Source organism: Procambarus clarkii, chromosome 23 (genome assembly GCF_040958095.1).
Source record: "Procambarus clarkii isolate CNS0578487 chromosome 23, FALCON_Pclarkii_2.0, whole genome shotgun sequence".
NCBI classification, from domain to species: domain Eukaryota; kingdom Metazoa; phylum Arthropoda; class Malacostraca; order Decapoda; family Cambaridae; genus Procambarus; species Procambarus clarkii.
Genome location: NC_091172.1, coordinates 43,108,351 through 43,135,097, shown reverse-complemented (window position 1 = coordinate 43,135,097; position 26,747 = coordinate 43,108,351). Strand labels below are relative to the sequence as shown.

General features: G+C 41.4%; 1 long non-coding RNA gene across 1 annotated transcript in view; it reads left to right on the top strand.

Annotated features, from left to right (window-relative positions):
- LOC138367729 (uncharacterized) overlaps window positions 1-24,588 on the top strand; it is a 31,827-nt gene extending 7,239 nt beyond the window's left edge. The window contains exons 2-3 of the long non-coding RNA XR_011229420.1: window positions 24,082-24,124; window positions 24,479-24,588. This is a non-coding gene — a long non-coding RNA (uncharacterized lncRNA). The remainder of the gene's footprint in view (window positions 1-24,081; window positions 24,125-24,478) is intronic.
- The last annotated feature ends 2,159 nt before the right edge of the window (window positions 24,589-26,747 follow it).

Sequence of the window (26,747 nt, the reverse complement as noted above, 5' to 3'; positions counted from 1 at the left end):
CTTTATAGGTTAGGTTAGGTTAGGTAGCCGAAAAAGTTAGGTTAGGTAGTCGAAAAACAATTAATTCATGAAAACTTGGCTTATTAGGCAAATTGTGCCTTGCATAGTAGGCTGAGAAGTGCGTTCTGGCTACTAGGTACGACATATATATATATATATATATATATATATATATATATATATATATATATATATATATATATATATATATATATATATATATATATATATATGTGTGTGTGTGTGTGTGTGTGTGTGTGTGTGTGTGTCGTACCTAGTAGCCAGAACGCACTTCTCAGCCTACTATGCAAGGCCCGATTTTCCTAATAAGCCAAGTTTTCATGAATTAATTGTTTTTCGACTACCTAACCTACCTAACCTAACCTAACTTTTTCGGCTACCTAACCTAACCTAACCAATAAAGATAGGTTAGGTTAGGTTAGGTAGGGTGGGTTAGGTTCGGTCATATATCTACGTTAATTTTAACTCCAATAAAAAAAAAATTGACCTCATTCATAATGAAATGGGTAGCTATATCATTTCATAAGAAAAAAAATAGAGAAAATATATTAATTCAGGAGAACTTGGCTTATTAGGCAAATCGGGGCTTGCATAGCAGGCCGAGTACGACGTTCTGGCTACTAGGTACGACATTTTATATATATATATATATATATATATATATATATATATATATATATATATATATATATATATATATAAATAAATATATATATATATATATAAATAAATATATATATATATATATATATATATATATATATATATATATATATATATATATATATATATATAAATATATATATATATATATATATATATATATATATATATATATAAATATATATATATATATATATATATATATATATATATATATATATATATATATATATATATATATTATTAAATATGACCGAAAAAGTAAGATTAATAATTCTAACACGAATTTTCTCAATCTTTCGTACATTACGCTTCACTGTTGGAGGTAAATCAAAAATCACTTCTCCAAAATTCATTTTTATTTCTAGTCTGACGCGACACGGGCGCGTTTCGTAAAACTTATTACATTTTCAAAGACTTCACAAATACACAACTGCCTAGAACTTACGTATCTCTGATTTTATATCTACATTTGAGTGAGGTGGGAGGGGTGATGTGGCATTAACACAAGACAGAACAAGAGGGGATATTAATAGGGTATTAAAAGTATCAACACAAGAGAGAACAGAAACAATGGGTATTGAATAGAAGTGTTTGTAGAAAGCCTATTGGTCCATATTTCTTGATGCTTCTATATTGGAGCGGAGTCTTGAGGTGGGTAGAATATAGTTGTGCAATAATTGGCTGTTGATTGCTGGTGTTGACTTCTTGATGTGTAGTGCCTCGCAAACGTCAAGTCGCCTGCTATCGCTGTATCTATCGATGATTTCTGTGTTGTTTACTAGGATTTCTCTGGCGATAGTTTGGTTATGGGAAGAGATTATATGTTCCTTAATGGAGCCCTGTTGCTTATGCATCGTTAAACGCCTAGAAAGAGATGTTGTTGTCTTGCCTATATACTGGTTTTTTTGGAGCTTACAGTCCCCAAGTGGGCATTTGAAGGCATAGACGACGTTAGTCTCTATTAAAGCGTTCTGTTTTGTGTCTGGAGAGTTTCTCATGAGTAGGCTGGCCGTTTTTCTGGTTTTATAGTAAATCGTCAGTTGTATCCTCTGATTTTTGTCTGTAGGGATAACGTTTCTATTAACAATATCTTTCAGGACCCTTTCCTCCGTTTTATGAGCTGTGGAAAAGAAGTTCCTGTAAAATAGTCTAATAGGGGGTATAGGTGTTGTGTTAGTTGTCTCTTCAGAGGTTGCATGGCTTTTCACTTTCCTTCTTATGATGTCTTCGATGAAACCATTGGAGAAGCCGTTATTGACTAGGACCTGCCTTACCCTACAGAGTTCTTCGTCGACTTGCTTCCATTCTGAGCTGTGGCTGAGAGCACGGTCGGCGTATGCGTTAACAACACTCCTCTTGTACCTGTCAGGGCAGTCGCTGTTGGCATTTAGGCACACTCCTATGTTTGTTTCCTTAGTGTAGACTGCAGTGTGGAAACCTCCGCCCTTTTCCATGACTGTTACATCTAGAAAAGGCAGCTTCCCATCCTTTTCCATCTCGTAAGTGAAACGCAGCACGGAACTCTGCTCAAATGCCTCCTTCACTAAACTACCCCTGTGTTTTCCCTGACTAATACAACCTCCCTCCCACTATCTCTATCCATGTTCCATCTGCCCCTCTTCCCCCGACCTCCCTCTATCCTTCTCCTCCCTCCCCAACCTCTCAACCTCTATCTGACTCTCAACATTACGCTACTTCCCAACTCCTCTATGCTCTCAGACTATGCCTAATCTTCAAACCCAGTATGCCCTTTCTACACCAAAACTACCTACCCAGGCTCTACCCCAGACCTTCCTACCTTCCGTCCTAGATGCCCAGCCCCCTTTCGCGCCCCAAGCACCCCCTCCAGACTCCGTCCACCCCCCAGATCCCCCCAGCCCCCATTCACCCCCAGACACCCGCCAGATCCCCCCTCTCCCAGACCCCCAGAGAAAGGGCGAACTCTGGTACCAGAGTTTCCATGAAGAATTTCAAGGTTTGGTGCAACAATGCTGATGGGGTATCTAATAAAGCAGAAGAGATAGAAGAGAGAGTGAGTAAGGCAGATCCTGACATAGTTACAATAGTGGAAACTAAAATAAATGCCATGATCTCAGATGCAATCTTTCCAATGGGCTACCAGGTGATACAAAAAGAGAAGACAAAGAGACAGGGAGGGGTAGTGGCACGCCTAATAAAGCGGAAATGGAAGTTTGAAGACCTGGGAAATCGGGTTACCAATGAGAGCAAAAGCTTCATACATGGAACTCTGACAGCAGATGGGAGGAAGATTGTGATCTTGGTAAACTACAATCCCCCACCAAACAGTAGAAGACAAAGGAAGGAGTATGATGACAACAACAAGATATGCATAGATGAACTGCAGAAGACAGCAACATTAGCTCACAGAATGAGAGCGAAGTTGCTGGTCATGGGGGGACCTAAATCATGTAGAGATAAATTGGGAAGCAAGGAATCCCCATGGAGGGGACGAAACGTGGGGAGCAAGGTTAGAAAATGTTATAGACAGGAATTTCCTAACACAACATGTGAAGGAAGACACAAGAGAAAGAGGAGGAGATGCACCGAGCCTATTAGGCCTGATTTTCACCCAGAACGTAGAAGATATCGAGAATTTGGAGCATGAAATACCTCTAGGGGCCAGCGACCATTGTATCCTACTCTTTGACTGTATGATGGAATTCAAACTTGTGACCATGGGACAAGAGATCTGGGAAAGGATAGTTGACTTCAGGAAAGGGGACTTCAGGAGGATAAGGGAGATATATCTGGTAGAAGTGCAGTGGGAGGAAGAAATTAGAGGAAAAACATTCCAAGATATGATGGACCTAGTCATACGGAAATGCCAGGAGGCCGATGAGGGATTTATACCAACAGTAAAGTGAAAAAATAAGAGGGAATATAATAACCAATGATTTAATAGACAGTTTCAGGACGCAAAGATGGCCAGCTGGTAGGAGTGGAGGAAGTACCGAAGACAAAGGACAGAGGACAACAGGATCAGATGCAACAGAGCTAGGAACGATTACATTAACATAAGCCGAACATCGGAAAGGAACTATGAGAACGATATTGCGATCAAAGCGAAAAAGCAACCTAAATTACTACATTCATTTAAGAAGAAAAATGTCGTTGAACGACCAAGTGACAAGACTAAGAAAAACAGAGGGGGCATACACTGAAAGTGAGAAGGAAATCAGCATGGCACTGAATGCCAGTTTCCATGGAGTGTTCACAACTGAGCCTGAGCAGCTCCCATTGTTAGAAGAGATTGCCCTAGATGAAAGACTATCAGATATAGAGGTGGCAGCAAAGGAGGTAATGAAACAGTTGACAACCCTAGATGCAACTAAAACAGTTGAACCAGACAAAGTTTCACCGTAGATACTAAAAGAAGCAGCGCAGGCTCTCAGCGTGCCTCTGGCAATGATCTTTAATGAATCACTTATGTTGGGAGAATTGCCCAGTTGCTGGAAGAAAGCAAATGTCGTACCGATTTTCAAGAAAGGTGATACGGAGGAGACACTTAACTATTGACCTGTATCAATGACAAGCATCCCCTGCAAAATACTTGAGAGAATAATTAGGCTACGACTGGTTGCACACCTGGAGAACGTTAGGTTTGTGAACAAACAGGCACGATTTCCCTTTCCAGAACATGGGTTCTGGAAAGAGAAATTGTGCCTGACTAACCTTTTGGAGTTCTATGATGAAACAACGAGGATATAACAGGACAGAGATGGTTGGGCAGACTATATTTCTGGACTGGCAAAAAGTCTCTGATACAGTACTGCACATTAACCTGCTGTTCAAACTCGAGAGGCAGGAAGGGGTGGGAGGAAAGGCCCTAGCATGGAAAAGGAACAACCTAACAAGAAGGAGCCAAAGAGTTATGGTAAGGAGCGAGAAGTCGGACTGGAGAACAGTAACGAGTGGAGTACATCAAGGATCGATGTTTGGATCAATTCTATTTCTAATATATGTTAACGACATGGTTACAGGAGTAGAGTCCTACATGTCAATGTTCGCGGATGACGCAAAGTTGATGAGAAGAGTTGTGACAGATGAGGATTGCAGCATCCTCAAAGAGGACCTGAACAGGTTGCAGAGATGGACAGAGAAATGTCTACTAAAGTTCAACAAGAGCAAATGTAAAGTTCTGGAAATGGGACTAGGTGATAGGAAACCAAAGGGACAGTACACAATGAAGGGTAACTGCATACCTGTGACGACGCGTGAAAGAGACCTGGGCAAAAACGTATCACCTAATCTATCTCCTGAAGCACATATAAATAGAGTAACGACAGCAGCGTACTCTACACTGGCAAAAGTTAGAACATCATTCAGAACCTTAAGTAAGGAGGCATTTAGGGAGCTTTACACTGCCTACGTGAGACCAGTCTTAGAGTATGCCGCCTCATCATGGAGTCCCCCATCCAAAGAAGCATATAAGGTAACTGAAAAAGGTTCAGAGGTTTGCAACAAGACGCGTCCCAGAGTTACAAAGGATGGGATATGAGGAGCGCCTGAAGGAACTGAACCTTACGACACTAGAAAGAAGAAGGAAGAGGGGGGACATGATAGGAACGTACAAAATACTCAGGGGGAATGACAGAGTTGACATAGACGAAATGTTCACACGGAATAGTAACAGAACGAGTGGACATGGGTTGAAGCTGGAAACTCAGATGAGTCACAGGTGTTGGAAATTTCCAACACTAACAAATTACCATTGTATAATACATCATTATTATTATATACTAACTACAATAGTTATTAATTTCGCTAACGGTAATGTCAACATAAATTAACAGTTTTTATCTGCGCATTAGTGCTAGAATTCTCACGACATCGAGTAACAAATTTGCATCAGATAATGTCTATCTAGACACGCTTATTACCATTATGTTAGAGAATTGAATGTGGTTCTCTAAAATTATCAGTATTCCGTGTAATAATTAACTACGGATAATATGACTCCCAATAATAAAAAACCGAGAGTTATTAACTAAAATTATTATCTAGTAGCAGTGCCCAAATGAGCTGCAGAGATATTAAAATGAACTTTTTTAGTGTCAGAATGATTGACAAATGGAATGCATTAGGAAGTGATGGGGTGGAGGCTGACTCCATACACAGTTTCAAGTGTAGATATGATTGAGTCCAATAGGCTCAGGAACCTTTACACCTGTTTATTGACAGTTGAGAGGCGGTACCAAAGAGCTCGACCCCCGCAAGCACAACTTGGTGAGTACAACTAGGTGAGTACACACATGCACACGCATACACACGCACAAACACACACACACATGCACACACACACAGGGAGCCGATGGCCAAGCGGAAAGCACGCTAGACACGTGATCCTGTGGTCCCGGGTTCGATCCCCGGCGCTGGCGAGAAACGATGGGCAGAGTTTCCTTCACCCTATGCTCCTGTTACCTAGCAGTAAATTGGTATCTGGGAGTTAGTCAGCTGTCATGGGCTGCTTCCTAGGGTGTGTGTGTGTGTGGTGCGGAAAAAAATAGTAGTAGTAGAAACAGTTGATTGACAGTTGAGAGGCGGGCTGAAAGAGCAGAGCTCAACCCCCGCAAGCACAACAACTAGGTGAACACACACACATTGGATTGGACATCTGGAATTGGAAACAAACATGGCAGGGAGCAGACGTAACACAGAGGGAGGAGGAGGACTAGATGTATCGCTTTAGGATGTACTCAACTAGATGTACTTGAGGATGTAGGAGTGGGGAACCCCTCCACAGGCGTTTCAACAGCCCCAGTGGGATTAGGATAACACCTATCTCCCACCCATTAGAAGCCCTAACTGCCCAAGCCCCTACATTTCTCCACCAACCTAAGCCCTCCCTTCTCCCCCAGCCCCCTATCCTCTGCTTCCTCTCCCACCCCCCTAAGTCCTCCCTTCTCCCCAACCCCCCCAAACCCTCTCTTCTCTCCTGCTCCCACAAGCCCTCTTTACTCCCCCCTCCCCCAAAGCCTTCCTTACCTCCCCCCAATGCCCTCCCTCCCGCATTTCCCTGCCAAACCCCCCTTTTCTCTCACTTCACCCCAAGCCCTCCCTTCTCCCCCACCCCTCCATGCCCTGACTTTGCCTCTACCCTCTCCAAATCAGATCCTCCCAGCCCCCCACAACCCAGGTCCTCCCTCACTCTCAGCTCCCCTCACAACCCAGGGGCCCCCTTCCCCCTCACCATCCAGACCATCCATGTTTACCTACTCAAGTGGAATCAACAGAAACTGAGGATGGACAGAAAAGAGTCAGCTTCAAGGTAATGTACATGAACATAGATGTGATTACAAGCAAGGCGAGTGAACTTAGGGAAAGAGCACAAGAATCAAACCCAGATGTAATTGGACTCACGGAAACAAAACTCTCAGGAATCATAACGAATGCGGGGTTCCCCCGAGAATTACACTGTAATAAGGAAAGAGAGGGAGGGTAGGGGAGGAGGCGGAGTGGCCCTCCTATTGAGTAAGGAATGGAGTTTCAAGGAGATGGTTATCCCAGGCTGTGAAGGGTTTAGAGACTACATAACAGGAAACTTGAAAATGGGAGGACCTAGAGTAGTAGTAGCAGTGATATATAACCCTCAACCAAATGACAGAAGACCCAGGCCAGGGTATGACAGAAACAACATGGCAGTTAATAACATAATTGAGAGGGCAGCCTCTGCTGCCTGTAGAAATAAAACCCATCTGCTCATCATGAGGAACTTCAATCATGGAGGGATTGATTGGGAGAACAAGGAACCGCATGGAGGAGAGGATATACATGGAGAGTCAAACTAGTGGAGGTGGCGACAAGAAACTTTCCAAGCCAACATGTCAGCGAACCAACTAGGATGAAGGGAAAGGATGAACCAGCAAGACTCGACCTAGTCCTCACTCTGAATGACTCCGACATAAGGGAAATTGACTTCAAGGCCCCAGTAGGAATGAGTGATCACAGTGTACTGACGTTTGAATATCTGCTCGAAGAAGGGCTAAAGTGCTCGAGAAAAGGATCTGAAAGCAAAAGGCTAAAATTTCGAAAGGGAAATTACGAAGAGATAAGAAAATTCCTAATGGATATAACATGGGAATCAGAGCTAAGGGGAAAGACGGCCCAAGACATGATGGAACACATCACACAGAAGTGCAAGGAGGCAGCAGAAAAGTTTATTCCAGCCCAAAAGGTTAAAAATGAAATGCAAATGAGAAACCCATGGTTTAGCCACTTAACTGCGCCAACCGAGTATTCTCGGTCGACGGGAAAAACTAAGCCAACCGAGAAAACTCTTTTTGATTTTTCCATGCCCATTCTAAATGTGTGCGAGGTTGGCTGTGTACGAAATGGACTCTTAGGACCTCCAGTGAAAGGCAGCCATCTTGGAAAAAATTCTCAGAATACCCTAGGGCTGCTGGCTGGGTTAGTACTCAGTGAGCAACCATGGGTGGCGCCCGCGTCTCTGGCTCCCAAACACCTGTCCGACGGGGTGTTGAAAGATCGCGCTCTGTCAGTGAAATTCAAACCTTATTGTTTGAAGAACATAAGGATCATAATATTGGTGAAGCTAGGCGCAATAAGGACCTAACACAAAGATTGCATGCAAATGATAGAGCACCTATGAGGATGATACAGCGAGAGTATCCAATTGTAGCTCTGAGCAGCACCCTTGCCCACCCATGTTATCTCCAATTTATATAGAAGATATATAGATGAATCGTTTTCTGCATTCAGTGATGATGCATCTGATACAAGTAGCATAGATGAACAGTGTTATCGGCTTCCATGCTGGTGTTTTCCATAGATATTTTCAAGAATAGTTGAATCTCTTCCAGACTGACACTCTTTGAGGCTAACTGAATCTCTTCCTGACTGATGGACACTCTTTGAGGCTAGATAAATCTCTTCCAGTTTTGGACCTTACAAAGAGATCTTTTCAAGACTACCTTACAAATTGATCTTTTTCTATAATGTTTTCAATACTACCTTGTGCTTTACAAGCTTGGCTACATACGACCTACAAGTACTAAAGCCAAGGGTGTATGTGAGTGCATTATTTGCAAGCACACAGAACAAAGAGACATGAAGCGAAAATCTATCTGTACCTGTTGCATCGAGAGCGAAGTCGCGGTGTGCACCATGGGCTACTTCCTTGATTATTACTCACTTCTGAAGTACTGAGTGTGTAATACAGGGTGTTATTGTGTAAATAGTGTGTGAAACTGTACATACTGTAATTTTAGTGAATTTTTGACAAGTAATATTGCGAGAAACATTTATTGTGGACACATTACTGACACATGTATCACAGTTCCATGGAACATTATGAACGTTCTACTGTATACATATTGTAAAGGACACAAATATGCATCATATACGATAAAGAAACAAATAAAACCGCATTGGAAATACATAGAACAAATAATTGAAAATATATTTGTGACAACCCCCGGTGCTTGAATGGCCCGCGCGACCGTGTCTGGGCGATTCATGCACGGGCGACCAGGCCCTGATGACGTCACAGCGCACCTTGTCCACGTCTCTACAGCCAAAGTAAGTGGAATTTGGTATTTATTTTTACATAGACATGTTCAAGGAAGGAAATTTATCATTTTACTGAGAAAAAATAATTTTTTGGGAACACTTTATCTCATGCGCACAGGGGGAATTGCACAATAAACTTGGTGCAGCACAGTGGTTAATCAGAGATGTAAGCTAGCTAAGCAACACAATTTTTTTATTATTATTATTTTCTACCACAGACGTGGCCACACATTTACAATGCTAACCAGAATATATACATTTTCTTCTGTCCTCCATGGACAGGGTTAGAGATGTGTTAAACATATAGTTCAAGGGTTTATTGAACAATCAACTACAGAAGGTGATTCGGTGCTAAGCTAACCTACATACGTAAATACATAGATACCCAGATTTACATATGCCCTACATAAAGTGTTCAATGTGTCTTTTACATAGTGTCATTAGTCTCCGTGGTGTAGTGGTAAGACACTCGCCTGGCGTTCCGCGAGCGCTATGTCATGGGTTCGTATCCTGCCCGGGGAGGATTTACTGGGCGCAAATCCTTAACTGTAGCCTCTGTTTAACGCAACCGTAAAATGTGTACTTGGATGAAAAAACGATTCTTCGCGGCAGGGGATCGTATTCCAGGGACCTGCCCGAAACGCTACGCGTACTAGTGGCTGTACAAGAATGTGACAACTCTTGTATATAGCTCAAAAAAAAAAAAAAAATGTGCATTTACAAAGGTGAAATGTAATTCTGATCAGCTTCCATACATACTTTATACACATACATATACATACACACACACATATACGTTCAAATACATATATATACACACACACATGCATTCACATACATTTGTCTATTTTACTCTGACAGGGTGAGATAGCTGCTAGAGAAACTAGAGTGCAAATAAGCACTTAATCACTGAAGGTGATTAAGGTGATTTTACAAGTTCAGGTTATATAGTTACATCACATACATACATTGTATAATTGATTAATTACATGGTCAGTCTTGGGTACAAGTCCAATATATCATCAAGTGTTCCAGTACTCATATAGTAATTACATTGTTCAGCATACCTTAGCCCAGGAGGGCGAAAGTCAGTCAGTATGGGACATTCTACAATATAATGTTCAAGACAGTGCATTTTTTCTCTTTCACAAAGTTGACACATTAAAAAAGCATGAAGAAACTATAGAAATAACAGGACATTTGAGAGGAGGGAATATTACCAGAGAGCCAGGAATAAATACGTCAGGGTAAGAAGAGGGGCAGAAGGGCAATATAAAACGACATAGCAAGCAAGGCCAGACCCAGCCCAAATTGCAGCATAGCCACATCAGGTGAAAGACAACAGAGAAGGAACGGGTAACGAAACTGAGGATAGGGGCAGACAGATTCACTACAAACGACAAAGAAGTGAGCGAGGAACTCAATATGAAATTCCAGAAAGTCGTCACATTAGAGGAAGGAGAAGTTCTTGAGACAGGAGAAGGAATAGTTAATCAGGCACCACTAGAGAAAATTCAGATTACCAGTGGGGATGTAAGGAAGCTTTTGCTAGAGTTGTATGTGACAAAGGCTATAGGCCCACATGGAATATCACCATGGATACTAAAGGAAGGAGCAGAAGCACTGTGCCTGCCACTCTCCACTGGTAACAGGTGAACTGTCAAAGATTTGGAAGGCGGCAAATGTAGTCCCGATATACAAGAAGGGGGGATAGACAGGAGGCACTAAACTACAGGCCAGTGTCCCTAAATTGCATACCATGCAATTTAATAATAGAGAAAATTGTGCAAAAAAAGCTAGTCGAACATCTGGAGCGAAGGAACTTTGTGACACAACACCAACATGGATTCAGGGATGGAAGTCATGCCTCACAGGATTAATGGAATTCTTTGACACAGTGCCAAACAAGAGACTAGTACGAAAGCTGGAGATGCAGGGATGAGTGAAAGGAAAGGTATTCCCTTGGATAAGGGAGTACCTAAGTAACAGAAAGCAGCGAGTCACAGTGCAGGTTGAGGTCTCAGATTGGCGAGACGTCACCCGTGGGGTTCCCCAGGGTTCAGTCCTTGGACCCATACTGTTTTTTTATATATGTAAATGATCTTCCGGATGGTATAGAATCATTGCTCTCATTGTTTGCTGATGATGCAAAAATTATGAGGATTAAGATGGAGGAAGACATTTTCGGTTTCCCATATGTGTATGAATAACTTGTCTTGAGAATGGTGCAAGAGAGCATTTGAGAAACTTTTACTCCAAAAATCCAAACATATATATGTTTGATATAATATATCAAACATATATATAAAGATATATATCTTTTATAATAAACGTTTTTTTTTTGTAAACTATGTTGATTCTAATGTATTACAAATAGTTTTTACATGTTTAAATATATATTTTATGGTCTTTTTTGTAAAATTCATTAGTCAATTGTGAATGATATTTAATGGTTGTATGAAACATTCAAAATACATTTAGTTATTCTATGATCAGATCAAATTAATTTTCATAATTTTGCTTAAAATCGATTTTTATAACACAATTTGACTCCTTATGTGTCCAGGTAAACACTAATATCATGTTTAAATATAATTTTTTTGTATTATTCCCTAAAATAATTTATATAAATTGTAAATGTTGCTTGATTGAGGTGTGAAACATTCTAAAACTTTTTCTTGTCTTATATATTGACGTGTGCTTATTTTAACTGTCTCAAGTGAACAGTTCTTCAAACAAGAAGTATAGATTATAGTGTAGTGGAGTATAGTGTCGTGGAGTATAGTGTCGTGGAGTATAGTGTTGTGGAGTATAGTGGTGTGGATTATAGTGCTGTGGTGTATAGTGTCGTGGAGAATAGTTGTGTGAAGTATTGTGTCGTGGTGTATAGTGTAGTGGAGTATAGTGTCATGGTGTATAGTGTCGTGGAGTATAGTGTCTTGGAGTATACTGTCGTGGTGTATAGGGTCGTGGTGTATAGTGTAGCGGAGCATAGTGTCATGGTGTATAGTGTAATGGTGTATAGTGTCATGGTGTATAGTGTCGTGGAGTATAGTGGCACGGATTATATTATCGTAGTTTATAGTGTTATGGTGTATAGTGTCGCGAATTATAGTGTCGTGGAATATAGTGTCGTAGTGTATAGTGTCGTGGTGTATAGTGTCGTGGAGTATAGTGTCGTTGTATATAGTGTCGTGGAGTATAGTGTTGTGGAGTATAGTGCCGTGGAGAAGAGTGTCGTGGTGTATAGTGCCATGGAGAATAGAATCGTGGAGTATAGTGTCGTTGTGTATAGTGTCGTGGAGTAAAATGGTGTGGAGCATAGTGTCGTGGCGTATAGTGTCGTGGATTATTGTGTCGTGGTGTATAGTGTCGTGGAGTATAGTGTCGTGGAGTATAGTGTCGTGTAGTATAGTGACGTGGTGTATAGTGTCGTGGTGTATAGTATGCTGGAGTATAGTGTAGTGGAGTATAGTGCAGTGGTGTATAGTGTCGTGGTGTATAGTGACGTGGAGTATAGTGTCGTTGTGTATAGTGGCGTGAATTATAGTGTCGTGGTGTATAGTGTCATGGGGTATAGTGTCGTGTTGTATAGTGTCGTGGTGTATACTGTCATGGTGTATAGTGTCGTTGAGTATAGTGTCGTGGTGTATAGTGTCGAGGAGTATAGTGTCGTGGAGTATAGTGTCATGGTGTATAGTGTCTGGAGTATAGTGTTGTGGAGTATAGTGTCGTGGTGTATAGTGTCGTGGAGTATAGTGTCGTGGTGTATAGTGTCGTTGTGTATAGTTGTGTGAAGTGTAGTGTCGTGGAGTATAGTGTCATGGAGTATAGTGTCGTGGTGTATAGTGTCGTGGTGTATAGTGTCGTGTATAATGTCGTGGAGTATAGTGTCGTGGAGTATAGTGTCGTGGAGCATAGTGTCGTTGAGTATAGTGTCGTTGTGTATAGTGTCGTGGAGTATAGTGTCGTGGAGTATAGTGTCGTGGAGTATAGTGGTGTGAAGTATTGTGTCGTGGTGCATAGTGTTGTGGAGTATAGTGTCGTGGTGTATAGTGGCGTGAAGTATAGTGTCGTGCTGTATAGTGTCGTGGTGCATAGTGGCGTGAAGTATAGTGTCGTGGTGTATAGTGTCGTGGTGTGTAGTGTCGTGGTGTATAGTGTCGTGTAAAGTGTCATTGTGTATAGTGTCGTGGAGTATAGTGTCGTGGAGTATAGTGTCGTGGAGTATAGTGACATGGTGTATAGTGTGGATTATAGTGTCTTGGAGTATAGTGTCGTGGTGTATAGTGTCGTGGAGTATGGTGTCGTGGAGTATACTGTCGTGGAGTATAGTGGTGTGAAGTATTGTGTCGTGGTGTATAGTGTCGTGTTGTATAGTGTAGTGGAGTATAGTGTCGTGGAGTATACGTTCGTGGTGTATAGGGTCGGGGTGTATAGTGTCATGGAGTATACTGTCGTGGTGTATAGTGTCGTAGAGTATAGTGTCATGGTGTATAGTGTCATGGTGAATAGTGTCGTGGTGTATAGTGTCGTGGAGTATAGTGTCGTTGTGTATAGTATCGTGGAGTATAGTGTCGTGGAGTATAGTGTCGTGGAGCATAGTGTCGTGGTGTATAATGTCGTAGAGTATAGTGGCATGGAGTATAGTATCGTAGTTTATAGTGTCGTTGTGTATAGTGTTATGATGTATAGTGTTATGAACGATAAACATTTAGTGAACGTGTTTATTTAGTCCAAGGTTGAAATGTTTATTTTTTCCAATGTTGAAAAGTGCATAAAGTTGCTTCTCCTCCACTGGTGTAGAGCAGTAACAAGTTCTTTCTTCCTTTTTGGGGAGTGTTGTACATGCTGCTATGGCGGTGTGTCCACTCCCAGGATGAGTGGCGTACTGCCCAGTAAACTCGCTCCTCGGGGTAAATAAGAAAGTTTCGTGTGTGGCGCGGGAGACCGCGTCGTACTGGGAGTGTGTTGCCAGTCGCGCGAGACACCCCTGGCCTCGTGGTTCCCCCAGGTCATTAACCCCAACATCTGCCCGCTTAGCCAGCAGTCAGTCTCCTGCAGTTTCGTATAAGCTCTACAAACCCCCACCACGTATCTACCCAAGCAAGCTAAAAGGTCTAGTATTACATATAGCATATAGCGCTAAATATATCACCAAGGCTGCCAGTACTAGGAGACTTGATCAGGCATACCACTGTCGTTTTAACTCAATGTCTTCATTGAGACTCAATGTCTTCATTGAACATAGAAGGGATTAGTGGAATATAGTGTCGTTGTGTATAGTGTCGTGGAGTATAGTGTTGTGGAGTATAGTATAGTGTCGTGGAGTATTGTGTCGTGGAGCATAGTGTCGTGGTGTATAGTGTCGTAGAATATAGTTGCATGGAGTATAGTATCGTAGTTTATAGTGTCGTTGTGTATAGTGTCGTGGAGTATAGTGTTGTGGAGTATAGTGTCGTCGAGTATAGTGTCGTGTCGTATAGTGTCGTGGAGTATAGTGTCGTGGAGTATAGTGTCATGGTGTAGTGTCGAGGTGTATAGTGTCGTGGAGTATTGTGTCGTTGTGTCATGGTGTATAGTGTCGTGGAATATAGTGTCGTTGTGTATAGTGTCGTGGAGTATAGTGTTGTGGAGTATAGTGTCGTCGAGTATAGTGTCGTGGAGTATAGTGTCGTGGAGTATAGTGTCGTGGTGTATAGTATCATGGTGTATAGTGTCGTGGTGTATAGTGTCGTGGAGTATAGTGTGTGACGGGAAAGTGTAGAAGTGTAGGTGTTCGGCAGTCCTCCTAATGGCTGGTGTCAATGCCTATCACATTTTAGAAAAAAAGATCGGCTGCTTGGCTGTTGTCTGTGGTAGAGTAAGGGAAGACACGCAAAACACATAGTATGAACAATGAAACTTTAATTAACTTTAAAAATTATGAACAAAGAGAATCCCTTGGCTATGTACAGGGCAAACAAACAAGTCAAAAAATATAACATAAAAATTAAGAACTAGGGTGACATTACTCTACAAATAAAATAAAGACAGAAAAATGATTAACAGGTGCTGAGAATATAGCGCTAGCTGAGAACCTCCACCAATAAACAGAGCGTATATCAGTTGGTTGTTCACAGCTTGAGAGCACAAGGATATTCTGACTTCAATGGCTGGTTCAAGCCCAGACATCGACTTGGTAGAGGGTGCTGAGGTGCAGGTGCGCAGTCGGCGGGTCACCAATCAAAAGCAGGCAGGCTGGAATGGTAGTTTGCTGGTTGACGTCTGTGGCGGGCTGGCATGGAGGGAGTGAGGAGTGGGGGGAGTTTAGGGTACGTTTGCCTCCTGGTCAAAACGTTTTGTGCTACTGGTAGACGTATCTTGAAGGTAGCATCTTAGTGTTGTATATATATAAGTAACTTTACGTAGGGAAGAGCAGGCTCAATCTTTCTTGAAAGAGATTACTGTCACAAGTGTCATTGTGTACAGTGTCGTGGAGTATAGTGTTGTGGAGTATAGTGTCGTGGAGTATAGTGTCGTGGAGTATTGTGTCGTGGAGTATAGTGTCGTGGAGTATAGTGTCGTGGTGTATAGTGTTATGGTGTATAGTGTCGTGGTGTATAGTGTTGTGGTGTATAGTGTTATGGTGTATAGTGTTGTGGTGTATAGTGTTGTGGAGTATAGTGATGTAGGTAGGACAGTGTTGTGGAGTATAGTGTCGTAGGTATAGAGGTAGGACAGAAGAGAGTCCGTTTCAGGGTGATATACTCGAACATAGAAGGGATTACAAGCAAGGCAAGTGAACTAAGGGAAAGAGCACAAGAAGTAAACCCAGATGTAATCAGACTCACTGAAACAAAACTCTCTGGAATCATAACGAATGCCGTGTTTCCCCAGGACTACACAGTAATAAGGAAAGTGAGGGAAGGTAGAGGAGGAGGTGGAGTGGCCCTACTAATGAGAAAGGAATGGAGTTTCAAAGAGATTGCTATCTTGGGCTGCGACGGATTCAGAGACTATATAACAGGCACCATGACAATGGGAGGACCAAGAATAGTAGTAACAGTGATATATAACCCTTCACCAAATGACAGAAGACCCAGGCAAGAGTATGACAACAACAACATGGCAGTTAACACAATAAATGAGAGGGCAGCCTCTGCTACCTGCATAAATCGATCCCATCTGCTCATTATGAGGGGGTACTTCAATCACAGAAGGATAGACTGGGAGAACAAGGAACTGCATGGAGGTCTGGAAACATGGAGAGCTAAACTATTGGAGGTGGTGATGAAAAACTTTTTAAGCCTGCATACCAGTTGACCCACAAGAATGAGAGGAAATGATGAACCAGCGAGACTCGACCTAGTCTTAACTATGAACGACTCCGACATAAGAGAAATCGCTTTTGAGGCCCTAGTAGGAATGAGGTATCAAAGTGTACTGATGTATTAGTATCTGGTCGAAGAAGGGGGTATTCTACTCATGGATGGGACCTGAAAAGAAAAGGCTGGCATTCCAAAAGGGAAACTATGAGGAGATAAGAAAATTCCTAACAGATATTACTTGGAAACAGAGATCCATCGGGGAAAGACAGAGACCGGGGACAGACGGCCCCTAGACATGATGGACTACATCATGCAGAAGTTTAAGGAGGCAGCAGACAAGTTTGTCCCAGTCCAAAGGGAAAAAAAATTAAATGGAGATGAGAAACCCATGGTTTAATCAGAGATGTAAACTAGCCCAGCAACCATGTACAAGGGACATGGGCAAACTATAGAAATAACAGGACACTATAGAGCAGAGAAAGATATCAAAGTGCCAGGAATGAATATGTCAGGGTGAGAAGAGAGTCAGAAGGACAATACGAAAATGACATAGCAAGTAAGGCAAAGAAATAAATTGCTTTTAATAAATCAGGAGACATCAACAACCACATCAGGAGAAAAACAACAGTGAAGGAACAGGTAATGAAAATGAGCATAGGAACAGACAGATTCACTACAAACGACAAGGAAACGTATGAGGAACTAAATAAGAATTATCAGGAGGTCTTCACATTAGAGCAAGAAGAACTCCCAGTGATAAGAGAGGGAATAGTTAACTAGGCACCACTAAAGGAGTTTGAGATTATCAGTGGGGATGTAAGGAAGCTTTTCCTAGAGTTGGATGTGACAAAGGCTATAGGCCCGGATGGAATATCACCATGAATACTAAAGGAATTTTCAGAAGCACTTTGACTGCCACTCTCCATGATGTATAACAAATCACTGGTAGCAGGTGAACTGTCAAAAATTTTGAAGACAGCAAATGTTGTACCGATATACATGAAGGGAGATAGACAGGAGGCACTGAACTACAGGCCAGTGTCCGTAACGTGAACACCATACAAGATGATGGAGAAGATTGTGCTAAAATTAGTTAGTGGAACATCTGGATTGAAGGAACTTTGAAACACAACAGCAACATGGGTTCAGGGAAGGCAAGTCATGCCTAACAGGATTAATTGAATTCAACAACTAGGCAACAAAAATCAGGCAAGAAATAGAAGCTGGTGCAGACTGCATATTTGTGGATTGCCAGAATGCCTTTGACACAGTACTTCAAAAGAGATTAGTGCAAATTCTGGAGATGCAGGCAGTAGTGAAAGGGAAGTTACTCCATTGGATAAGGGAGTACCTAAGCAACAGAAGACAGCGAGTCACTGTGAGGGGTGAGACCTCAGATTGACGAGACGTCACCAGTGGAGTCCCGCAGGGTTCAGTCCTTGGACCTTTCTGATATACGTAAATTATCTCCCAGAGTGGTATAGAATCGTTCCCCCCTCATTGTTTGCTGATGAGGCAAAAATTACGAGGAAGATTAAAGCAGAGAATGATAGTAGGAGGCTACAAGATAACCTAGACAGACTGAATGAATGGACCAAGAAATGGCGACTAAAGTTCAATCCAAGTAAATATGAGGTAATAAAACTAGGCAGTGGAAACAGGAGGCCAGACACAGGATACTGAATGAGAAATGAAGTTCTCCATGAAACGGACAGAGAGATAGATCTAGGAGTTGATATCACACCAAACTTGTCTCCTGAAGCCCACATAAAAAGAATTACATCTGCGGCAAATGCGAGGCTGGCTAACATCAGAACAGCCTTCAGTAACCTGGGTAAGGAATCATTCAGAACCTTGTACACCGCATTTGAAAGACCAATCCTGGAGTATGCGGCCCCAGCAAGGAGTTCGTACCTTGTCAAGCACTAGACGAAGCTGGAAAAAGTCCAGAGGTATGCCACTGGCTAGTCCCAGAACTAAGAGGCATGAGTTACGAGGAAAGGCTGCGGGAAATACACCTCACGACACTGTAAGACAGAAGAGTAAGGAGATGACATGATCACTGCCAACAAATTTCTCAGAGGAATTGACAAGGTAGATAAGGATAAACTTTTTAACACGGGTGGTACGCGTGGACTGAGTACCCAAATGTACTTTTTACTTTTACTTTTTAACACAGGTGGAGACTGAGTACCCAAATGACCCACATTGACGTTAGAAAGAACTTTACTTTTCAGTGTCAGAGTAGTTAACAGGCAGACTCCAATCACAGTTTGAAATATAGATATGGCAGAACCCAGTAGGCTCAGGAATCTGTACACCAGTTGATTGACAGTTGAGAGGTGGGACCAAAGAGCCAGAGGTCAACTCCTGAAACCCATGTAGGTAAGTACAACTAGGAGAGTACACACACACACACACAGTCCTTCACCTGTTGATTGACGGTTGAGAGGCAGGACCAAAGAGATAGAGCTCAACCCCCGCAAGCACAATTAGGTGAGTACACACCAACCAATTAACACAAAACAGTCAAACTGTAGCCGACTGCTTTCCCCTTCCTGCCCCCTACCCCTTCTACTTCAACCCCCTATCATCGCCTCTCCTCCCCTCCCCTTCACCACCGGCGGTCCGTTGTCGTGGTGAGCAATATGGAGGCCTGGCATTTCAGCAGTAAATCATTGAAGTGTCTTCTTGTTGAGTGCGGGCCACTCCCTCCGCCCTTCCCCATTCCCACTCCCCTCTCTACCCCTCTCATATCAGCCCTTTCTCCACTCCTTTTTCCCCTCCCTCTCCATTTCCCTAACCATGGCCATAACAGGTAGAGCAATCACTCCAACCCGTCCTCTTAAAAATAACGTCACTTTTGGCTCGTATGCGCGATATGGCTAAATTTGGACGTAATTTGAGAGCTAAGGCTAAATTTAACCAAATTTATCCCAATTTAAGAAAATTTCCACCAAATTTGCCTCAATTTATCCAAATTTATCCCAATATAATCTAATTTCCACCAAATTTGCCCGAATTTACCATATCATAGGATAGCCAAAAGCAAATAAATTTTTGGGCATAAACCTAAATGACCTGTACCTAACCTGTTTGGATCTTTTTTAAATATTGTAACTTTTTTCTTTAATGAGTACTCGTTTTGGATATGAACCCATCTACCCAGTGACTAACCTGCACGGATCTTTGCTGAATATTCCTGGCAATTTAGTTTTTTGTTTTTTGGTTATGTACTCAACTTTCCTCGAAATTCTGATAAATTATGGAAATTGAGGTAGGAATATATTTTTACATTTTCCTAATTTACCCCAAATTAATCCCTAAATTAATATATAGAAATTAAGGTAGGAATATGTTTTCACATTATCCTAATTTACCAGAATTTCGAGGAAAGGGGCCGGGGTGTATATAGCCCCCAGAATCGCCTACATGTGTCCCCCTTGTTCGTGTTCCACCCGTGCTAAAGAGTCTGTCTTAGCAAACCCTGTCAATTCCACAGAGAATTTTGTAGGTGGTTATCATGTTTCCCATTACTGTTCTGTTTTCCAGGGACGTAAGGTTCAGATTCCTTAGCTTTTCCTCGTAGCACATACCTCTCAGTTCCTGGACGAGTCTGATGATATACCTCTGGATCTTCTCAAATTTTAAATTATTTTTAACTAGGTATGGACTCCAGGCTGAAACTGCAGATTCCAGGATATATACAAGGTCATGAACGATTCCTTACACAAGATTCTAAAGGCAGTTTTTATAATTGCCGCTGATAATATCCTTTCGATGTGGGCCTCTGGGGACAGGTTCGGTGTGATATCGACCCCCAGATCTTTGTCTCTATTTGACTCTTACAGGATTTCACCTCCCAGATGGTACCTTGTGTTCAGCCTTCTGCTCCCTTCGCCTAATTTCATTACTTTACATTTTCCTGAGTTGAGCTTTAGTAGCCATTTTCTAGATCGTTCCTCTAATTTGTCCAGGTCGTCCTGTAGTTTCTGTCTATCTTCATCTGTCTTACTCCTTCTCATAATTTTTGCATCATCAGCAAACATTGAGAGGAATGAGTCTATACCCTCTAAAAGATCGTTTACATATGTTAGAAACAGCATGAGTCCAAGTACAGAGCCCTGTGGGACTCTGTTGGTGATATCTCGCCACTCTGATATCTTCCCCCCATCACAGTTACTCGCTGTTTCCTGTTGCTTAGACACTCCCTTATCCACTGGAGTACCTTACCGTTTACTCCTGCCTGTTGCTCCAACTTTTGTAGCAACCTTTTATGGGGTACTGTGTCAAAGGCTTTCTGACTGTCCAAGAAAATGCAGTCTGCCACGCTTCTCTTTCTGGCCTAATTTTTGTTGCTTGGTAATAGAATTCTATTAAACCTGTGAGGCACGATTTACCATCTCTGAACCCATTCTGGTGGTGTGTTACAAAGCTATTTCCCTCCAGATGCACTACGAGCCTTTTCCTCACGATCTTCTCCATCACTTTGCATGGTATACAAGTTAAGGAAACTGGCCAGTAGTTCTGTGCCTCTTGCTTGTCACGCTTTTTGTGTATTGGGACTACATTAGCTGTCTTCCAGCTTTCTGGTAGGTCTCCTGTTTACAGTGACCTGTTATAGACGCATCCGCTTGGGTGTTTATCTGCACTTTCTGCTGTCGGAACTGCCATTCTCGGGTTGGACTTCACAGTCACAGCAGACGTTGCATCCAACTAGACACACAGGGCACAACTCCATAACCCCACGGGATTGACGGATGCCTACACTAAGTTATTCACCACAGAGAGTGCACACTTAATGTTTCTGCCCCTTCTTTTAGTATCCATAGTGAGATTCTGTCAGGCCCATCAGCCTTTGTCACGTCCAGCTCCAACAGATTCTTTTTGACTTCATCACTGGTGGGGGCTTTGCCTTGTTCTATTGTGAAGACCTGGAATATTTTGCAGTTCTTCACACACCTCCTTGTCATTCTCTGTAAATCTGTTCTCACCTTTTCACCACTTGTTCCTTCACTGCTGTTTTCCTCCTGATGTTGCTGTGGAGCAGTTTTGGTTTGGGGCTTACCTTTACTTGCGATGTCATTTTCATACTGTCTCTCTGCTTCTCTCCTCACTCTGATGTACTCATTTCTTGCCCTCTGGTATCTCTCCCTGCTCTCTGGTGTTCTGTTATTCCTGTAGTTTCTCCAAGTTCTTGTACTCAATTGCTTCACTACCTTACATTCCTGATTGAACCATTGGTTCTTTTGTTGTTTTTCGTTTTTCTCCTTTTGGGCTGGGATAAACATGTCTGCAGCATCCTAGCAGTTCTGGGTGACATAGTCCATCATATCTAGTATAGTCTTTTCTCTGAGTTCTGTTTCTCATTTTATTCCTATTAGTAAGTTCCATCATCATTTTATTTTCCCTTTCGGTAATTAAATCTTTTCCCTTCCAATTCTATCCTTAAATAGGTTATCCCTACTTCTACCAGATACTCAAATGTCAATACAATGTGGTCACTCATTCCCGTGGGGGCTTCAAATTTGACTTCCCTTATGTCTGACTCATTCAAGGTGAATATCAGGTAGAGTCCAGCTGGCTCATCTTTGCCTCTCATTCTTGTGGGTCCCCTGACATGTTGGCTCTGAAAGTTTCTTGTTGCCACCTTAAAGAGTTTAGCTCTCTATGTATCTGCACCTCCAAGTGGGTCCCCATTCTCCCAGTTTATCTTTCCATGGTTGAAATCGTTCACGATTAATAGTCTGGAGCCATTCCTGCAGGCAACTAAAGCTGCTCTCTCTTTTATATTATTGGTTGCCATGTTGTTCCTATCGAACTCCTATCTGAGTCTTCTGTCATTTAGTGAAGGGTTGTAAATGACTGCTACTATTATCTTAGGTCCACCCATTGCCATAGTTCCTGTTATGTAGTCTCTGAATCCATCACAGCCCAGTATTTCTATCTTATTAAAACTCCAGTCCTTCCTTATCAGCAGGGTCACTCCTCCACCTCCTCTCTCTTCCCTCTCTTTCTGTACTATATAGTAGTCCTTTGGAAACACAGAGTTTGTTATGATTTCCAACTTGTTTCCGTGAGTCCTTTTACATCTGGGTTTTCTTCCTGTGCCTTTTCTGCAAGTTCACTTGCTTTATTATGTATGTATGAATGTATGTATGTATGTATGTATGTATGTATGTATGTATGTATGTATGTATGTATGTATGTATGTATGTATGTATGTATGTATAACCGAAAACTCTTGATCCCCGAAGGATTCGAACCCCGTTAGCCAGGGTCTCCAAAACCTCCAAAACCTAGCCAGGGTCTCCAGTGCTGTAATCACTTAGTCAGCATTTGTCTAAAAGTGTTGGGAAGTTGTGAGACCAACTTGCACCCAACATCTGACAACACTCCTGACATTTACTGGGCACCGATATTTCATCAAATCACTTCAGTATGCTAGGTAAACATGATTATCAAGTGTGCATAAAGCTTAATGATCCACACGCCAATATACAACCGAATCATTTACATAAAATCCAGTTTTTTCACTATGAATCTGTCTTTTATAATTAATATGCATGACTACTTTTTTCATTTCAAATATATTATTTTTCTGTTATGTATTTGTTATTATCTCTTTGATGTAACAATAATATTTTCCGTATTCATTGCAACATCCAACCAATCTAACTACACTATTAAATTCTCTTATTACTGATGTATTCAGTATCTACTTTGCAACACTTGATATTTCAATGTATTCCTAGGCCTCCTAGATAGTAGCCTAGGCCAATTAAATTTTCAGTGATAATATTTCTTTTTCTTCACTACATATTTCTAAGCTATTATAAAACCAATAGTTGTCAAGATTATGATTTTTAAGAATATAAAAATTCTTCTTTCAAATTTCGTGTGCCCCCAATGTAACAAGTATATTGAATAGCTTCTCATGATATAATACACAGTAGTTGGTTTATACCAATCCTGAAGTAACATATTTCAGGGTAGGTATAAAATAAATTGAGATAAGAAATATATTATATGATGATTATTTAGACGTGCACTATATTTGGTTTAGAAAAGAAATATAAGAAACGAAATAGGAATTTACCCGTTTTTAATAATAAATGTCAAATATGCAGCTTTTGTAAGCTTTTCACACATTTGAAAACAATCGTTTTTCCCTTTCATTTCAAATCATGTAAGTGACTACTAATACTACTATGTATAGACAGCAAGGAATCAGATGCTATTTGCACTTTTATTAGTTAATAAAGCAGCTTAATATTGAAGACTGTTTTGAAGATTTCATTTGAATACAAATAAGGAAAGTCTCGGTGAAAATTAGTGTTGTTATAAAATATTAGACGTGCATAATGAAATAAACACTACTTATGTAATTGGTAATAATAGTAAAACAGTAAAATAACAAGCCTTGTTATATTATTCTGGTCTCTTACATCATAATAATATTCTTGTCTCATACTTCAATGACTTATTATTTCAGTATTGATTAATTTACTGAAGAATGGAATATATTCCACAGGTACCGGCGCTGTTGGCCTCGAACTGCACAAGAAAGAATTCACGTGAGTATAATGGGAATTTGTACCAGAGAATCCCTTCTGATTACTACATGTTTAGCGGAGTAGTTAGCATAGTTGGTTAACAACGATAATGTCCTGGGCTCGATAAGAATGAAGGACCATGCTAGGCAGGTCGTGTTTATTTCCAACAACTCCAGTTCATATATTTGACTAACAAAAGCTTCAAACTATCGAGTGTGTTTGTCTGTCTGACATTATATGGTAACTTGTTACATAATATGAATCCAAAGTGCCTGGCCAGTGTTCCCCAATATTTCTGGTGTCGTTGGGGACTGAGATTTCGTGAAATGGTGAAATATATGTTCCATGAAACATTAATAGAAAGTAACATTCTAGGAACATAGATGCCCTGGACCCCTCAGAAGGAATGTTGAACATTCTTAAAGAAACAGGAGTGTACACCCTTATATATCAGGAGTTCATAAGCCAGGACCCGACAACCATTCCTGAAGGTGAGAACCCGTCCACATCTTTGTCTTTAATAAGTATAAATAAGTATGAAAATCCAGATTATGGCATTAAATTAGCTAGATCCATAACTTATATATAACATGTGTTCAATAATACTATCATTAATTTATAATAATTTTCTTCACTTATGTCTGTCATTAAAATAAATGCAATTTTTTCACGTTTTAATCATAGAAATTTTAGTCTTATATATTATTGTTATGCAAGTGCCGAGAGTTATGTTCCATTTAGTGTTGATGTAACGTTTTCTAAAGAATGGAATGTGTCCTTCTTTGAATAAAGGGATTGGAGTCAACAGGAATCTGACGTTACGCCATGTGTGTAAGTCAATGGAGGCAGGTGTCATTACGGCGAGATGTGATTGGTCAGAATGACGCGAGGCATGACAGGGGAGAGAGGACGTAATGAGGGCAGTCAGGGAGGGAGGATCTCGAGAGGGCAGCAGGTGTGGGAGGACCTCGGGAGGTTAGCAAGGGAGGGAGGACCTGAGGGATGGCAGTAGGTGTGGAAGGACCTCGAGAGGGCAGTAAAAAGGGAGGACCTCATGCAGGTCGCAGAGGGGAGAGCCAAGCAAACAATTTAGGGTGCCACAACGTACCAGGAAAGTGTTTGAAAGCAATGGAAACGTTTGTTTTCACGTATTAGTTACCTTATTTTGTGGGGTCGTAAATAGGTTGCCACAACTTATTGCACAACGTTGGCTAAACAAAATTTGAGACTTTGTGGCAACCATAAATATTGCAAAAAAGTGGTTTTCGGGAATAATGGTATATATAAAAGTGTAGAAATATATAAACAATATTTTTCTACATTTAGAAAAAATAAAACAGGAAAATAATTAATTAGGGATCAACATTATGTATTAATTATTTTCACTTAATGCAGAATCCATGGAGGAGGTGTTGGAAGTGTATATGGTGGTGGTAGTGGAGGTGGTGGTTGTTGTAGAGGAGGATGTGGTAGGGGAGGTGATGGTTGTGGTGGTGGAGGTGGCAGTGGTTGTGGTGGTAGTAGTGGTTGAGGTGGTGGTGGGGGGTGGTTCGGGAGGTGGTGGTAGTGGTTGTGCAAGTGGAGGTGGTGGTAGTGGTTGTGCTAGTGGAGGTGGTGGTGGTGGTGGTGGTTGTGGAGATGTTGGTGGTGGTAGACGTGGTTGTGCTATTGGAGGTGGTGGTGGTAGTGGAGGTGGTGGTGGTAATAGTAGTAGATATGGTGGTAGTAGTGGTTGTGCTAGTGGAAGTGGTGGTTGTGGTGGTAGTTGTAGTGGTAGTAGAGGTGGTGGTGTGGTAGTAGAGGTGCTGGTGGTGGTAGTGGTAGTGGTGGTGGTCCTTCTACCACACTTAAGGACATACTACCATTCTCAGGCTCACTCTACCATATTCAAGTACATCTTACCATCCTGAAGTTAATCCTACAATTCTCAAGAACATCCTACCATCGTCAAGTACATCCTACCATTCTCAAGTACATCCTACCATTCTCAAGAACATTCCAAAATACTCAAGCACACCTTATCATCCTCAAGTACACACTACCATCCTCAAGTACATCTTACCATCCAAAAGTAGATCCTACAATACTCAAGTACATCCCACAACCTTCAAGTACATCCTTTCATCTTCAACTACATCCTACCATACTCAAATACATCCTACCATCCTCAAGTACATCCTACAATCTTCAAGTATATCTTAACATCTTCAAATACATCCTTCAATCTTCAAGTACATCTTACCATCCTCAAGAACATCCTACAATCCTTAAGTACATTCTTCCATCTTCAAGTACATCCTACAATACTCAAGTACATCCTACCATCCTCAAGTCCACCCTTTACTCCTCAAGTACATCCTACCATCCTCAAGTACATCTTACCATCCTCAAGTACATGCTTCTCTCCTTGAATACTTTCTACCATCCTCAAATACATCCTACCATCTGCAAGTAAATCCTACCATCCTCAATTATATCCTACAATCCTCAAGTACATCCTACCATACTCAGGTACATCCTACCATTCTCAAGTTCATCCTACCATACTGAAGTTCATCCTACTATACTGAAGTACATCTTACCATCCTCAAGTACATCCTTCCCTCCTTGAATACTTTCTACCATCCTCAAATACATCCTTCCA